Raw genomic sequence first — 17,458 nt, 5'->3', positions numbered from 1 at the left:
TATATAAAAAAAAAAAAAGTGGAAGCATAAGAGAACCAGTTAGCTTCTAAAAAATATCAAAATATTCTAGAAGATCCTTGTTAAAAGATCCCAAAACTCCTACAAAAGATATGTGATCTCATCCATATAGGTATTCCCTATCATGATACAAACCACAATCCATAACTGTCCATGATAATTATTTATATTATCTGTATGATTCTGTGGCTGAGTATGAACTTATAAATCATTATAAAATTATTTTTAAAAAAATACATTTAAAAAAAAAGTTTCACAGAGAGCTTACATGTGTCTTAGACTCAATTTTTGCTGGTTTAGCTATCCAGAAAATTTATTCAACACTTTAATTTTAGAAGGAATTTTTACAAGAATACCAAGAAAAATGCTCTCATGAGCCAGAAGTCAGAAATTTGACATTAAAGAGGTCAACAAAAATTAAAGAGATAAACAAAAGCTGAGATGTTCAAAGTGGTTCTATTACCAATAATGTCCTGTGTGGCTAAATTTAATTTCTTCTGGGAAAGGGAAAGAACATTGGAATATATTGAAAATTATGCATTTGAGGAGGTAGCTATATACAATAGATAAATTTTTGTAATGGAAAAATATGTAATGTAGTGTGTTTCTATAACTAGGATCTAGAAATTGCAAGTCTCTGAAACCAATCAGTCAGATAGAGATGAAGGAACTTAATGCTAGCAAACATTTATTGAACTGCAAACTGGTGAACCCTTCTGTTTCAGAAGGAACATGGTATAATGGAAAGAGACAAAAATCTTGCATTCAAATCCCTGCTCTGCTTTGTGATTCTGGACAAGTAATGTTTCCTCATCTGCAAAATGAAGATATAGAATAGGCTCCATGTGTGGTAAGAGCCTTCTTCCAACTACTGCATGAAGGTGTCATTGTATGATTTGAAGGGAAGCAGAATAGGCAAAAGTACCAAAGATTTCAAAAAGAAAAAATCTCAGATACTCTGTGAACATAAAGACAAATTAACAGGCAAAACAGTAACAGAAGGAAATTTGGTCTCCAGATACAGTGAATTCTGGAATCAATGAATAAATACTGCAAAATGAAAGAAAATGATGCAACACTTGATAAGACAGAGAACCCTCTGGAATTTGAGGAGAATGTGGAACCACAACTTTCAGTTCCTAAGTGGTTTAAAGGAGAAATGAGAATTATTAGAGCAGAATTTCTGTCTTCCACAGTAAAAATTATAAGCAAAGTAGAAAAACTTGATCTGTAATAGCAAACCTCACAAAAGAAACAAAAGAGAGAACAATAGATTGGGAATACAAATACAGAGAAGTGAAGAACAATTTAGAAGAAGAGAAGCAAAAAACAAAAAGCATTAAAAGCAAATACATTCACTATGCAAACAATACATACAGATGTTGAAGACATGTTGCATAGACAATCTAAGGATCATAGGTCTCCTAGGAGAATACTGTATTGCAGAGAAACTGAGGCAAGATAGAGATTAGAGGGTTTTTAATAATTTATTTGAAAGGGAGAGATTTACTGGTACCAAATGGATCCATGGTTTGGTTTAGGGCTGAATGAAACATCACCTTCAAGAATTCAGCAAACAGTGTGAGTTCTCAAAGACATATATGTGCATGAGGCTCCAAATTACCAGGGGATAGACCAAGGTAGGGGCGGAGTCAGAGTTTTGAGAGTGAGAATGGGGACTATCAATCTGGTTCTGACAGGGTGAGGGGAGGCAAGGGGGACATCTGATAAATTGGGATTACAGAATGGGGAGAGGCACCCAACATTCTCATGATGCCTAAGATAGAAGGTCTTCCTCCTTATCTGGATCATCATGATTAGAAGAGAGGAATGATTTTTGCAGGATTGAGCAGAATAATTAGAAACTGAGGCAGAACAATTCAGGGAAACTGAGTCAGGACAATTAAAGAGAACTGTGGCACAACAAATATAAGTCAAAAATACCTTTACACCATAATGAAAAAATAATAGAAAGATAACTACACAGAACTTAATGTAGAAAATAAAACCCCAATGGAAAGACTTCATAGATTGCCCCGGGGAAAAACCCCCCAAAGATTGTAAACTCTTAAGATACATAGTGGTTAAATTTAACAATTCAGCAACAAGTTCTGCAAATCATCAGGAAAAAGGCTTTTAAATACAAAGAAAAGGACATTCCAAAAAAATGAGATTATTTCTCACTAGAAAAAGGAGGAGGAAATAGAATATATTTGAAGATCATTGGAGCTCAGAATCCTAGCTTAACCATACAGAACCAAAGATGGACTTCAATAATAAAGAAAATTTTGAAAAGAAAATCACAGTTTAAGAGATTATTTCTCAAACACTTAAAACAACAGAATTACAGGAAGTGTGATTAAATGCAGGCAGTAATAGCAACAGAATGACAACAGGAAGACCAATAAAAGTACACAAGAATAGAGGGGTAAGGGCAACAACTAGCATATGTAACAGTGAAAAGGCAGACAGAGGCATTATAGACTCAACCTGGTGACATCTGTCTACAGGTGAATACTTCTTTTGTGGAACTACATTACAACATGAGAGGAGGATACATGAAAGGGAGTTGAATAGGGAGATAAAAGTGAGTGATGTGCCATGGTCAAATCAAGGGCCAGCTATGAGAGGAAAATGGCATCTGTCGTTTCAGTCAACGGGAGTAGGTGAGGAGGAAGAGAAAAGGATTGAAAAAAGAAAGGGAGGAGGGTTGGGGATTGAAAGTGGGAGGGGATTCCTGATGAATGTTCCTAAGGATGAAAGGAGGTACCTTACACTGGATGAAGCCTCAGGAAATTTGGGGCCTAATATGTGAGGAGGCTCCCCTGGAGGGGTTCTGGGAGGAATTGGGAAAGCATGGATACAAAGATTTCCAGGCAAATATGTGGGGTGAAAGTCAACAAGAGAGGATAGAGATCAGTAAGGTGGTGGTGGAAAAGGTCCCTACCATAGAGCAGTATCCTCTTTGACACCTGCAATAATTGGCATTGTTTTGAGAGTGAGGCACAATGGAAAAAGGGAATTCATGGAGTAAACCCTACAAGATACTGGAAGAAAGCACCTAGAACACAAAATCTAAAATATCCTGAAAGTTTTGACTATGTAAAGAATACAAAGATGGTTGGGGATCACAGCCCCAGATCCTGAGTGGAACAGGCCTTATGTAACCAGCACTGCCTGTGCACTTGAAATGGCAGAGATCATGAGCAATGAGGGGCAAGAGCCAAAGGTGGTGTGAGACTCCCTTTATTACAAAGACTGCAAGTCCTTTTATCATCTTGGTGCTTGTTTCTAGTTACTACTACATATGTAAGCACATTCTAGCCTATAGTAGGTACATGATTCTCTACAAGAAGCTACATGTAGATATATTGTGTGCATTCCTAATAAGGATATTCAAGGTACTCCCCTCTAAGGTCTGGCACCTCTCCTGGGAACTTCTACTTTGCCCTTTTGGGACTCCTTCCTCCCAACACCATTCTTGTTCATCCGTACAAAGCTACCCTCAGATTACCTGAGCCATGCCCTGTATGATGTTCAAGGCTGACGGGGAGTTGGCAAGCCCACTTAACACAGAGAAAAAAGAGAGACTGGATGATTTTAAGGATTATGAATCAGAGAATGAAAATCTGCAATAAACAGAAGGTGGATATAAAAAGTGAGAGAAATATTTTTTGGAAAGGGACACAAAAAGTAAAAGTTAATTTTTAAAAAAGCAACCTAATAGGACTAGCTGAAGAAGAGGAAAGAACTCACCTTTTTAAGAGAAAAAAAAAGGGAGAAGAAATGTATCAATATAGATAAAAGCAAGAGAAAGGAACTAATACATAAAACCCTAACGGGAAAGAGAAAATAAGAGAAAAGAGTGGGAAGAGGGCCACCTTTAAAAAAAAAAAAAAAAGATAAAATGAAGGAACAATTTAGAGCAGAAGAGGAAAAAAATATATAATTTGAGGGAAAAAAGTTTTACAGATAGATGGAGGAAACTTAACTCATAACTTTAAATGTGAATGGATTAAACAATAAAATGAAAAAATGACATTGCATAAGAAAGCAAAATCTACAATCTTGTTTACAAAGAAACACATTTAAGATACAAACACATAAGAAAATATAGGGGATGGAAAAAATTCACTCAAGTGAATCAAAAAAAATAGGAGTTATGCTATCAGACAAAGCAAAAATAAACATTTGAAAAAATGGAGACAAACAAGGAAACTGTATTATTCTAAAATGAACCATAAACAACAAAAGTATACCCAATATACCCAATCATCTCAACAATGTAGTGGAAAGAACAATGGCATGCCAAAAAAAAAAAAAAAAAATCACAACAAAATTATAATGATCAGATGGGAATCGAATAAAGGGAAGATACCCCTGACCTACCCTTTTGTGGAGGTGAGAGGTCCATAGCTATTATACATTACATGTGTTTTTAGACGTTTTTAATGTATCAGTTGTGCTGACTTTTTTCCTCTAAAAATTATTTTCTGTCATATGGGAAGGTTTTCAGGGAGAAGAAGGGATACATGGAATACTGTGGTGATGTAAAAGTACCAATAAAAACATTTTTTTAAAAAGATTTGAGGCAGCTAGGTGGTGCAGTGGATAGAGTCAGCCCTGAAGTCAGGAGGACCTGAGTTCAAATGTGGCCTCAGACACTTAATGCTTCCTAGCTGTGTGACCCTGGGAAAATCACTTAATCCCAATTGCCTCACGAAAAAAAAATACAATGTAATATGTGGGGTGTCCATTATTTATTTCTCACTTTTACCACATGACTAGCCCAACATCTTTTTAAAAAATCTTTTTAAAAATAGCTTTTTATTTTCCCAAATTCATGCAAAGATAGTTTTCCACATTCATCTTTGCAAAATATTTTGTGTTCCAAATTTTCTCCCTCTCTTTCCTTTCCCCCTCACCAAGACAACAAGCAATCTGATGTAGGTTAAACATGTGCAGTTCTTTTTAAATATATTTCCATATTTGTCATCCTGTGCAAGAAAAATCAAAAGGAGAAAAAACATGAAAAAGAAAAAAAGCAAACAACCACAATGACAAAAGGTGAAAATACTATGCTTTGATCCACATTCAGTCTTCATAGTTCTCTCTCTCGATATGGATGGCTGTCTCCATCACGAGTCTATTAGAATTGCCTAGAATCACCTCATTGTTGAAGAGCCAAGTTGATTATCACATAATCCCATTGTTGCTGTGTACAATGTTCTCTTGTTTCTACTTAACATTGGTTCATATAAGTCTTTCTAAACTTTTCTGAAATGAGTCTGCTCATCATTTCTTATGGAACAATAATATTCCATTACATTCATATACCATAACTTATTCAGCCATTTCCCAACTGATGAGCATCCACTCAATTTTCTGTTCCTTGCCATTACAAAAAGAGCCCATCTTCTTTTTAAGGATTTATTTATTTGATAATGTCCTTTATATGTTTTCTCTGACTCATGTCTAATGTATTCTATGATTCACTGCACATATTTCTTTTTTCTTATTGTTGGTTTATATAAATATTTATTTCCCCATTCAACCCACTTTTCTTCTTATCCTTGTGCCCTCATGTATGGTGGATTTTTCTAAGACTTTCATCAAGTATAGAGAAATGTCTATTCTTTTGCTATCCCATTTAGAAACTTGGACTTAATACATTAACTTTTTATTTTTGCAAAGGTAATCCAGACACACTCTTCCTATTCAGTTCTGAACCTTATTCATTGTCTATTTGCAGTATCTATCCAAAGTACATATACTAATGACAAAATAGACTGCCTATCCAAATGTCTAAAATAATCTAAACATTTACAGATTATAATTATCCACTAGATTTTTCCTGTGTGGTAGTTGGGACAGTTTCATTAGAGTGATTTTGGATCTCTTCCAGGACCTCTGCAATGACCTGGGACCTGATATAATTAGTACAGTGTTATCTATAAATAGTAGCATCAAAGCCTTCACCATTTAGAGGGAATCCCTTTTCATTTTATGATACAATGTTAAACACTGTAACTGGTGAATATACATCTTCTTGGGTTATGTTCCATTTGAACAATCAATAAGCATTTGCTAAGTGGCCATTATGTGCCAGGCACTGTGCTAGGCACTGGAGATTAAAGTACAAAAGTGAAGTACAGTCTATATTGATTAATATTAATTGTTATGTCCTGTTTTCTGGAGCCCCTAAGTTGGGGTAGCAAAACGTACTGTTGCTTTCTACAGCCCCCACACCTGGGTGATTAAAATATACCTTCCTAGTGGAGAAGTGATGAGGCGGGACTCCTGAGGATGATAGAAAAATGGAGTCCATTTATTTCAAGAGCTTTCCCCTTTTTTAAATATAACAAAAACGACACTGTGCACATGGGACTACATAAATAACTTGCTATTGTACATAGTTTGCCATCTAGTATCACTCTGCTTCAATCTCAACACAGGTTGTCACCACCCCTGACTTCTCAGGAATGTCAAGAGCTGTTAGGGGAGATGGGGAGCCGAACCAGACTCTGTCAGCAGGTTCCCTCTAGGCTGAAGGGTCTTATACCTTACCCCCAGTTTCCCCATTGACTGTGACCCTCTACAATTAATGATCATCAAACAAATTTATGTCTTATTATTCTATTGCACATAGTAGATGTTAATAAAGGCTCTTTGGCTGATTGACTCTGGGGTAAGGTATCTTTATATTCCATGACCCCCAGAAATATACATGCAGCCCTCATCTCTCTTGAGCTCCAGATATGCATCAACATCTTTTGAACATCTTGAATTGGAAGTTTCATAGGTATCTTAAACTCAGAACATCCAAAAGCAAAGCTTCTCTTTCCCCAAAACATTCATCTTCCTAAGTCTCTTGAAAACACTACAGACTTTATACTCACCCTCGATTCCAGCCTTAAAGTCATTTTCTGCTCTTCAGTTACCATTGTCCTCCATACCCAAACCTTATAAATTATACCTCCATAATATTACTATCAGTACCTTCTCTCTGAACACATAACCCCCAAGTTCAGGTCTCCCATCACCTCCTGTAGACTATTGCAGCTGCCTCCTAACTGAGTTTATCTGGTAAGTTTCTCTCCTCCAACCCATCCTTCTCACAGCTACCACAGGGATCCAAAAAGCACAGATCTCACCAGGCTCCTGCCTAGGTAGGAAGTGGCTCAATTAGCAGCTTAAGTGGCCTCACAGCCTACTGAGTGCTGGGCCTGGGGTCAGGATGTCTGTGGTCAAATTTGACTTATGACATTTACTTTTTAAATTAAAGTCTTTAACAGGTCTCACTCAGTTTGACTGAAGCCGTACCCATTCAGTGATTAAGACAGGTAGCAATTAAAGCAAAGAATCTTTTCTTTCACCTAGTCCAAAAATAAAAAAAAAATCTAAATAAATGAATGAATGAATGAATCTAGGAGGGGAAGACCCTCAGAGTTTCTGGCCAAAGCAGATATGATTGTTATTTAAATTCAATCTGAGCCAATCAGGATCCAAATAATGACCAAATGAGGCTTGGCCTAGGACCTATAAATGGCCAATGAGAATCAGATTAATTTTGGTTTAAGGCATGGTTCTTAAGAAAGAAATCTAGCCAGTAAACTCTAATATATCTTGGGTGGATTCAGAGGTTCAAGAGAGAGAAAAAAAAATGCTCTTAAGGGCATCTATAGGTAAGGGTATAATGTAAGGCTGTAATACTCTATGTATACAGAGGGATGGAAGGAGAGAGGGAGAGAAGGAAGGAAGGAAAGGAGGGAGGCAAAGGGGAAGGAAAGAAGAGTTGGGAAAGAGAAATTGGATTGGTAAAGGAAATACCTTCTTGGATGCTCCTTATACTAGTAAAATATAAGGTTAAAAAAGTACTGCTCATACTCTTCTATCATCCTTCATAAGATTTTTTAAAATATGTTTATATTCTAAAACACTTGCTCTTGACTGCCAGTTTGCCAAATAAATCAAGTGTTTGTAGACTAAATTCTTGGTCTCACTATGCAAAATGATTTACATCAATTAAACTTCTATATTAACATGTGATAATCAGAGATATCTTTTCTACTATTTCTCATTTTGGGGGAATTTGCAACTCATTTAAATAGGTCAGGTTAGGGTTGTCTTACTCAAATGCTACTTTTTCATTTTTATTTTTTCTTTCTTTGTATTATTAGGCTGCTCCTACAGTGCTGATCCTGGAGTCAGAAAGACCTGAGTTCACATATGGCCTGAGACAGTTACTGTGTGACCCTGGGCAGGCAGATTACTTACCTTCTTTTTGCCTCAGTTTCCTCTTCTATAAAATGGGGATAATAATAGCACCTACCTCACAGGATTGTTGTGAGGATCAAAGAAGATAATATATGTATCAGGGGCAGCTAGATGGCACAGTGGATAGAGCACTGGCCCTGAAATTAGGAGGGCCTGAGTTCAAATCTGGCTTTAGATACTTAATACTTCCTAGCTGTGTGACCCTGGGCAAGTCACTTAACCCCAATTACCTCAGCAAAAAAAAAAAATAATAATAATAATAATAATATTTGTAAACAGTGCTTAGCATGGCACCTGACTCATGGTAAGTATTATATAAATGTTCATTCCCCCTCTTTCCACTTTTCCTCATTTTTGTATTTTGAGCCTTTTTTCCCTCCCTACCAAGTCAGTGGTCTTAATTTTTTTTAACTTATTTTTTAAATTAACAAAAATTCACAGATTTCCCTCTCCCAAAATTTGTCTAAATCCATACTTTGAGTCCATTTCTTTCTGTCATGAAATGAGTAGTCTTTCTTCAGTGAATCCTCTGGAATCAGTTAATTGTTGCTTTGATCAGAATTCCTAACTTTTTCAGAATTATTTGTCTTTACTAATACTAATTTTATTTTACATCTTGTTTTCTTGCTTCTGCTCACTTTACTTTGCACAAATTTGTTTATGTTTTCCCAGGCCTTTTTTTTCTTAAATCATTCTCTTCATTATTTCTCATCTTTATTCTTTTTTGTTGTTATTGTTTTATATTAATTTTGACTTTTTTTTTTTGGTCTAAGATATAGGTGGTCTGATTTTACAAAACTAATTAAGGAGTGACTTTTCCATCTGTAATCTGTCTGTAAAAATAAAGTTAGTTTTATTTTGGGGGATCCTCTCCATAATCAGAGCTGCCAGACGTTTTTCTCAAAGAAATGTATTCATGGTGTAGTTTTTCTGACATTGGCCTCTCTAACACATTACCATATTTTCATTTTTCACCATCCTCACCAGTGCCTACCTTTTTATTGAAAGGCACTGAGTTATAAAGTTTATATTGATCTAATTTGAAAGGTGTTATCACATTTTTCACAGAAATTCTCCATCTCTTTATCCTCTGCATCAGATGTTAGAATATAAGGTGCAATTATTTTCATTGTGATCCTTTTGCAAAAACTACCAGCACTTCAATGTGAGATGACCAAATACCCTTTGAATTGGTATTTCTTTGACTACACAAATTATGGTATATGACTGAATTAATTACACCAAACATGGTGTTATATAGGCACTAGGAATATATAAAGAAAAAACAGAGCAGCCTCTGCCCTTATGAAGGTTAATTTAGCTAGATCCTAGAGCAAATGAAAAAGAGAAATATGGCTAGAAATATAATTTGGGGCCAAGTTGTGAAGATCTTTAGATACCAAGCCTAGGTAGACATTTGTATTGAGTCCCAGAGATACAATGAGCCACTAGAATTTATTATAGGAGGATAAGGGTGTGCAGGGCAGAGGGAAAGGTCTGAGTGTCCAACAAGAAGGTAGTGATATAGGACTATAGAGGGGCCAGAACTCAATACAGAAATCTAGGAATCATCTACACAGAAATGTTAATTCCATAGGAACAAATGAAGTTGCCAAGTGAGAGAATATAGAGAAGGGGGCTCAGAACAAAAGGGTTAGGGCACAACCAGGGAGGAGGTAGTGGTGGCTGTGATTCATTCTTATGCTTCCTAATGACTTTAGGAGTGTGAAGTCTTGACTTAAAAGTGAATCAGATTTAAGGGCTGTGTGGAATCATCAGCCTCACTCTCTCCTCTAGTCTTTGGAGTCCAATGGCTAAACATAAATCAAGATCACTGGCAATGACCCAGCCAATTTGGTAGTGATGATGAACCAACAAAGGATTCTGAGAAAGAGTGATGAGATAGAAGAGAAGGTAGAGAAGAGGCTAATAACATTCAGAAGGAAGAAACACAACAAAACATTACTGTACCATAAGACGATAATAAGAACAATTCTGAAAACATGGCAAGATTTATTTAACTGCTGTGGTATTCTGAACCAGGAAAACAATATATCCAGAACAATATAAATGCAAATAACTAAAATAAACTTACCAGTTAACTTCAAAGACCAAAAGACCCCAGAAAATATCCAAGAAAATGTATCTTCTTCCCTTCTTTGCAGTTTCCAGTGGCAGACTATGGTTGTAGAATATTGCATACACAGTCAGGCTTATTTGATATGTTGGATTTGTTGGACAGGTTCCTCCTCTGCCTTTTTACTTTTTTATGCTATATCATAAAGGGATAGCTCAATGAATAAGGATTTTAAGAGGAATATTTTGGAAATAAAGAGGATATAAACATAAGATTATATTTTTAAAAAGAAATACTGTTTCTTGTTGCCTTTGAATATTTAATAAAACCAATTCTACAGATCTTTCATTTGTTTTGCTAAGAATCTGGGAGTCATCCTTGTTCTCTGCACTCCACTTAGACCATCATCTCCACTCCCTCTACACCAGAAAATTGGGCTCTATTCCTGCATCACTTTGGGCTTTGAACTGTAGCTTTAAGCTACTTAGATATTTAAAAGTCCAAAGCTGTTCTCAGACATCTCCACCTGTATATGAGTATTGTCTCTTCTCTCCAACTCCCCTTGATGTACAGCCTTCCCCCTTTAGAATATAAACACTTTGAGGGCATGGACTCTCTTACCTGCATTTATTTTTAACCTCCAACATTTAGTACAATATCTGTCAAAAATGCTTAGTAAATTTTATGTAGTTTTAAACATATGTGTACATACACACAAATGTACATATACGCATGGGAATATATGCATACACATATAATAGTATTGCTTTAGTATATTTTGTAATTATATAATGATGTACATACACAAACACGTACATATACATGTATATACATATAGGCATATATATGTATATATACATATTTAGCTGTAACTTCCATTTTATCTTCTAGTTTTATTTTTTCTGGTTTCAAGTATCTGATATGATTCAGTTTTTATAGTAGTATGTCCACTCAACTGTCAGATAGCATTCTCAAATTTAGAACAGTCACTCTCATAATACTGAGCTAAGCTAGTCCTCAGAAAGCAATCTGCTATTGGAACCATTCTTAAAACATAATACCTGTGGGGCACCTTCCTTACACAAGGCTTCAGAGTAGCCAAAGCCAGCCTCCTTTCTCCCAAACCTGATGTTTATTATTTTTACTTTTCACAATTCCTTGAATACAAAGATAATACTTCAGCCACCTATATAGCCTTAGACAAATAGTTTATTCTTTCTGGGTCTCCATTTCTTCATCTATAAAAGAAGGGGTTGGGCTAGGTGACTTCTGAGGTTCTTTCCAACTTCAAACCTATGATCCTATAATTTGAAATCAAGCTTACGTAGAAGTGATAATAATTGGGAAAGATCCCTGGGAAAACAAACTAGATATTTGTTCTAGAAAGTTGCCAGTGGATGGAAAGGCTATCAACAAAGAAAAGAGAAAAAAGGCAGATCCAACTCCCAAGTTAGGCCTGACTCTTACTGCTTAAGTGGATACCTCTTAGTTCATTCATTTCTTCCATAAAGGGATTATCCTTTTGTTTTCATATTTTTGTGTGATGGCAACATTTCCAAAGTGCTGTCAGCATGATATTTCTGCATATGGTCAGCAGGATTGTGCAGTAAACAGTCTAAACCTGTGTGTTGATGGACACAAGGGCAGTTTGATCATGGTTGACTTTGAGTCTGACGAAAGTTAAACAACATATAGGCAGTAAGTAGAGTTGCTGGCTGGTACTATTTCTTGTCCCAGTGCTAATTCAGGAGTCTCCTAGAATCTCTTTCTGCCTAATGCTTCCAGTCCTGCTGGTTTGTCATAGGCTCTTACCGTTCTAGGGGTGCTAGAATGCACCTCATGACTGATTCTACTGCTGCTGTGCTTCTGCCCAGCTCATACCCCAGTGTTTGCACACATCTCTGTCTTTCTAAACTGAAAAATGAATTTTTTTTTTTTTTTTGGCTTTCCCAATTGGTATAGCATGGGTTTTTTTTTTAAGTTGTTGTGGATAAGATATGCTTAGGTAAAAACAAAAGCACATAAGACAGTCCATGCTCTCAAAGTACCTATATTCTAAAGGGAGAAAGCCATACATCAAGGAGAGTTGGAAAGAAGAGACAGTACACAGATAGGCTGGTCGAACATTTTGACTCTCACACTGGCATTTTGACTCCACCTCCCTTAGAACAAAGTATAAAGATTATTTACATTACAATATTACAATGTCTGCCCTTAGGGTGGGCTCTAATAGACTTACACTGTTTATCTACTCTTAGATGACCTTGTGTTCTCTATATTGGCAGAGCTTCCTGCCTGGTAGAAGCCAACCTCTAATTTACTCTTTTAGAGGCCTACTTATCAAGCTGCTTAAAATTCCCGCTATTATAGTCACTCCTCTAGGTTTGAGTAAAGCTCTTAACCTGGGGTCCACAAATTTCAAGGAGGGAGGGCACTCTGAACTTAGAAACTGTATTATTTTAATAACTTGGAATTTTAACAATTCCATTGTAATTGGCTTCTTTTGTAAACTTGTTATTATGTGTTTTAAAACATTATACTAAGAAAGCATCCACAGGACTCATCAGACTGCCAAAGAGTTTGTGACAAAAAAAGAAGCCTTGACATTCTGTTGTATACATGGCAATGTTTTTCTTTTTTTTTCCTCTTTCTATTTAAGTTTAAAATAAATTAATTTTTAAAAAATCCTTGGCATCTCACCCTCTCCCAGATCTTTCTTAAATATAAAGTGAAAGAGGGCATTAAATTATTTCTACACATTTTTAGAATATACCAATTTATCAGATCCACATTTGTTCCTTAGTTCTCTTGTCAAGTGCCCTAAAAGAATTGGATATAATGTAGCTGGTTTTATGGATGGGAAGCAACAAGGAACATATAGGACATTTCAGCCCCTGAAGAAAAATGGGACTAACTGTGCTTCAGGGTAATCCACCAAGTCCCAGAGGAGAATCCTCCTAGGAAAAAGCAATATGATCAAAGAATGACCAAATCCTGTGCAAATCAGGCCACAGTTCATGGGAGGGCCAAATCCAAAGATGGAACTGGGAAGTTGGCAGAGTATATCAGGGCACACTATACAAAGGGAAATGGTAACTGTGCAAAATGCTAGTTTATCCTTCCTCAGGGATCATTTCCCTAGAAGTTCAAAGCATTGCTTTGTAGAATTACATTTTTAGATAAACTCTGGGGGAATACAGATTACATACTGACTTGCACGTCCTCTCTTTAGGCTGTAATTCAAGCCCTCTATTTCCTCCAAGAGTTCAGACAGACTTCTTGTGACTCCATTAACTAGTGTTCACCAACCCAAATGTCCCATCCCCTGTTCCACAGTGTTCTACTCTTCCTCATCACTGGACTTTCTAGGATAGGACCTCAATCAATTGATATTTCCCAGAACTATGGCTACCACTTGAATCTTCTTTACCACTAATTCCTGTGATTCAGAGCCATCATATGTCAAAAAATAGCCTATCATTGCTATCTTCACCCATTCTTCTCCACAAAAATATTCAGTAGCTTTTTATTGCTTCTAGGAGAAGAGTCAATACTCTTACCCTCGCATTCAAGGCCCTCCACAACATAATTCCAATTTACTTTTTTGGATTTATTTTCTATTTTTCTCCTTATGCATTCTGTGTGCTAACCAAACTGTCCCACCCTGAAATCAGTCTTCAGTCTTTAGTCTGCATGACATTGTGGGCTGTCCTTGTCAGAAAGCAATCTCCAGCTCAAGTATTATACAACCTTTCCTGATTTCCCACCTTCACTCTACTCCTCCCCTCACTTGTTAGTGCTTTCTCTTCCCCCTTAAATTACCTTGTAATTATTTATGTGTAACACATCTTTGGTCACATGTAATCTCCTGCAAGGCAGGGATTATCTTGTTTTTGTCTTTGTATTCCTAGCACACTGCCTGCTCTTAGTAAATATTTGTTGAGTAGATTTGGCATATGTCACTGAGAGCCATCAAAGTTGAGTGTGCCAGCCTCTGAACTGGGAAGACCTGGGTTCAGACACAAATTAGTTGTGAACTCCCCAGGTCACTTCAATTCTCAGTCCCCTTAAGCAACTTTCCAAGACTAACTTGCCAGGAAAGTGCCTGATTTGCCTTGGTATGAGTGTGCTCCCAGGGGCTTCCTATACCTATGAAATCGCAAATGCTGACCAGATTGTCCTAAAAGTCTTAGCACAGTTTTAAGTTTAGTTTAAGACTCATCTGAGCTTCATTAACCAGGGATCTCTGAACTTTTAAGCTTAGCTTGAAACCTCACTAAGATTTTTAAGATGTGCTGTATAGATGTAAGTGTATATATAATGATATATACTGGTTAGGTGACTTTAGGTAATGTTTTGGACAGAGAATATTCAAAGTTTTGAGCTAAAGGAGAGTCTTTCAAGGTACACACCCCTAAGTACCAAGCTTTGGAGTTCTTAACCTGTTTTGTTTTGTTTTTTAATTTTTTTAATCATACTCCTTTGAGAATATAGTAAAATGTCAAGACCTCTTAGAATATACTGTTTTAAAGACATAAAATAAGGTACAGGATTACAAAGCAAACCAATTACTTTGAAATAGTTATATATTTGTATTATATATAAAATATATATTCTATGTGATATGTGTGTATTAATGTGCATATTTTTAAATTCACAGATCTCAAGAACCCCTATACTTGAGTAATCCATTTACTTTATTATTAGAAATAATAACAGTTAGCATTTAAGTAGTGATCTAAAGTTTGCAAAGTACTTTACATATGTTATCTCTCAGGATTCTTCATATCAGCCTTGTGAAGTTGGTGCTGTTATTATCCCCATTCCTTTGAACAGTTCCAGTGTCAGACAGCTAGTTAGTGAGAGTTTGAGGCTGCATCTGAACTCTATTGTGGCAATCTAGGGAATATTTGCCACAGAGTAGGAATCCTATCCTGCCAAGAATGTTGTGACAAAGGGCATTCTGGAAGGACCTGGAAAGAGCTGGAAGTACAAGGAACCAGAAATCTCATGACTTTCTGTCCACTTAATAAAAGAATCTGGGGACTCACTTCTCTGCCAACTGGGAGTACAGATGACTCCACCCACTTATGGAGCCATCTATTCACTTACTGTAAGCCTGAAAATGTTTCCCATAATGTGGTCAGCTCCTTGGAAATCAGCTTTAGCTTCTGATGCACCATTGTAGTCCCTGTGACCTCCAATTGGAGAGCTGGCTGGGTAGCAATCAGCTTGACCATTGTCTGAACCACAAGGTCAATGAAAGCTGGGGTGGGATGGAGGAACAGCACAGTGCAGAGAGATATAGGATAATAACTCACACTTACTGATTTAGTATTTGCAAAAAAAACTCTGTGAAGTAGGAAATGCAAGTATTATTACTCCCCTTTTATGAGGGAGGAAATTGGACTCCTTGCCCATGATTACAGAACTGTTAAGATACTGAGAGGGACCCAGACACTGGACCCAGATCTCCTGACTCCCAAGTCCAGCATTTTATCCACAACTTACTTTCTCTTCATCAGATGGGTATAAGGTAATGCCAGTGACTATGGACAATCAACAGAAAAAAAAAATTCTGTGTGGTCCAAATCACAAAGGGTTAAACCAGAGATTGTCAGTTTAAACCAAATCAGATTACTAAATCCAAAGGATGAGGCAAGAGGTAGGATAAAGACCACAGAATCAGAGCCAAAGTCAGGGAATCAACCAGATTATATAAGTGCAAAAGAAAACAGCAACATACTCTAGGCAGAAGGCTTCATGTGCCAGGTAAGCCAGAACACCAGCATTATTTTCTGACAACCATCTCTGCTTGGATCCTAATGGAGAAGGCTTTGAACTTTGAGCTCAAGAGCCTTGGGAAGAGCAGTGCCCTCCAAACCACTAGATCTGCTTCCAATCCAGATCTCACAATTATAACTTAGGAGAATAATCATATTGTGAGGAAAGGGTCCACCTTATCTTCACCAGTGATGACTTCTGACCAATACCACCAACAATCTTTAGGCACAGGAACCCTGGATATAGAAATACCTCTCAGACTACTTGTCCTTCTAGTCCAACCTTCCAAGGCATCATCCAGGGAAGCAGCTCCCACGCAGGAGATTCCAGCCATCCCCTCAGCCATGCCACACACAGCTGAAACAGCAAGGCTATCCTGAGAGACAAAAAGGAAGTAGCACATGCCAGTCAAGTCTAATCATCACCACAATCTTGACTATTTTCATGGAGGCCACCCAGGGTCCTGAACCCAAGAGCTTTGGCAAGAGCCCAGCACCTTCAACCGTCCCTCTAGAAAGTCACACCATCAGAGAAGAAACTTGGTGTTTGCTCTGTAGGTGCCACAGCTACTTAAGATTCAGAAAAGTTCTTGCTTCTAAAGTTCTTGGTACTGTCAAGTGGTTTTACATCAGAAACATATTTTATCAATAGAAAAGGTAATAAAAGTGCTTTGCCACAGAACCCTAACAATGGGACTTTTGTTTGCAGCAAAAATCTTCTAAATGTTTTGTTTCCCCCGTTAGAATGCACATTCCTTGAGAGCAGAAAATGTGCACTCTTTGAGAAAGAGATAATCTTATTTTTTGTCCCTGGTGCTTACCACAGTACTTTGCACATAGTAAACTCTTTATAGATACTTCATTCACTAATCCAAACATATTGCAAAGTGAAACTGTAGGTACTGGTGAGCTAATAATTTGCTCCAAACAACTTGAATGCCCCAAACAGCCTTCTGTAATGAAGATGGCAGGCTACCCTCCTTGTTCTAACATGTTTTCACAACCTGAGACCAAACACTTGCTCCTAACCTGGGTAGCAAATGGGTGGTTTAAGGATACTGAGTTGGGGGAAAGAGTTCTGTACCAAAGGTTTCCATCTATGTAACTTTTTTTCCCCCCCTGAGGCTGGGGTTAAGTGACTTGCCCAGGGTCACACAGCTAGGAAGTGTTAAGTATCTGAGACCAGATATGAACTCGGTCCTCCTGAATTCAAGGCTGGTGCTCTATCCACTTCGCCACCTAGCTGCCCCCCCCCCATCTATGTAATTTTGCTCAAAGGTTTAACAGACTTTCTAGGCCACAT

At 37.2% G+C, this 17,458-nt stretch overlaps 1 long non-coding RNA gene across 1 annotated transcript in view; it reads left to right on the top strand.

Moving 5' to 3' along the window:
- The window catches only part of LOC141563349 (uncharacterized), a 32,043-nt gene extending 15,206 nt beyond the window's left edge, over window positions 1–16,837 (top strand). The window contains exon 3 of the long non-coding RNA XR_012488400.1: window positions 15,033–16,837. This is a non-coding gene — a long non-coding RNA (uncharacterized LOC141563349). The remainder of the gene's footprint in view (window positions 1–15,032) is intronic.
- Window positions 16,838–17,458: the final 621 nt, after the last annotated feature.

This window comes from Sminthopsis crassicaudata, chromosome 3 (assembly GCF_048593235.1).
Source record: "Sminthopsis crassicaudata isolate SCR6 chromosome 3, ASM4859323v1, whole genome shotgun sequence".
In the NCBI taxonomy this organism is placed as follows: domain Eukaryota; kingdom Metazoa; phylum Chordata; class Mammalia; order Dasyuromorphia; family Dasyuridae; genus Sminthopsis; species Sminthopsis crassicaudata.
Note: the sequence above shows the minus strand (reverse complement) of the source record. Positions and strands in the feature narration are given on the sequence as shown.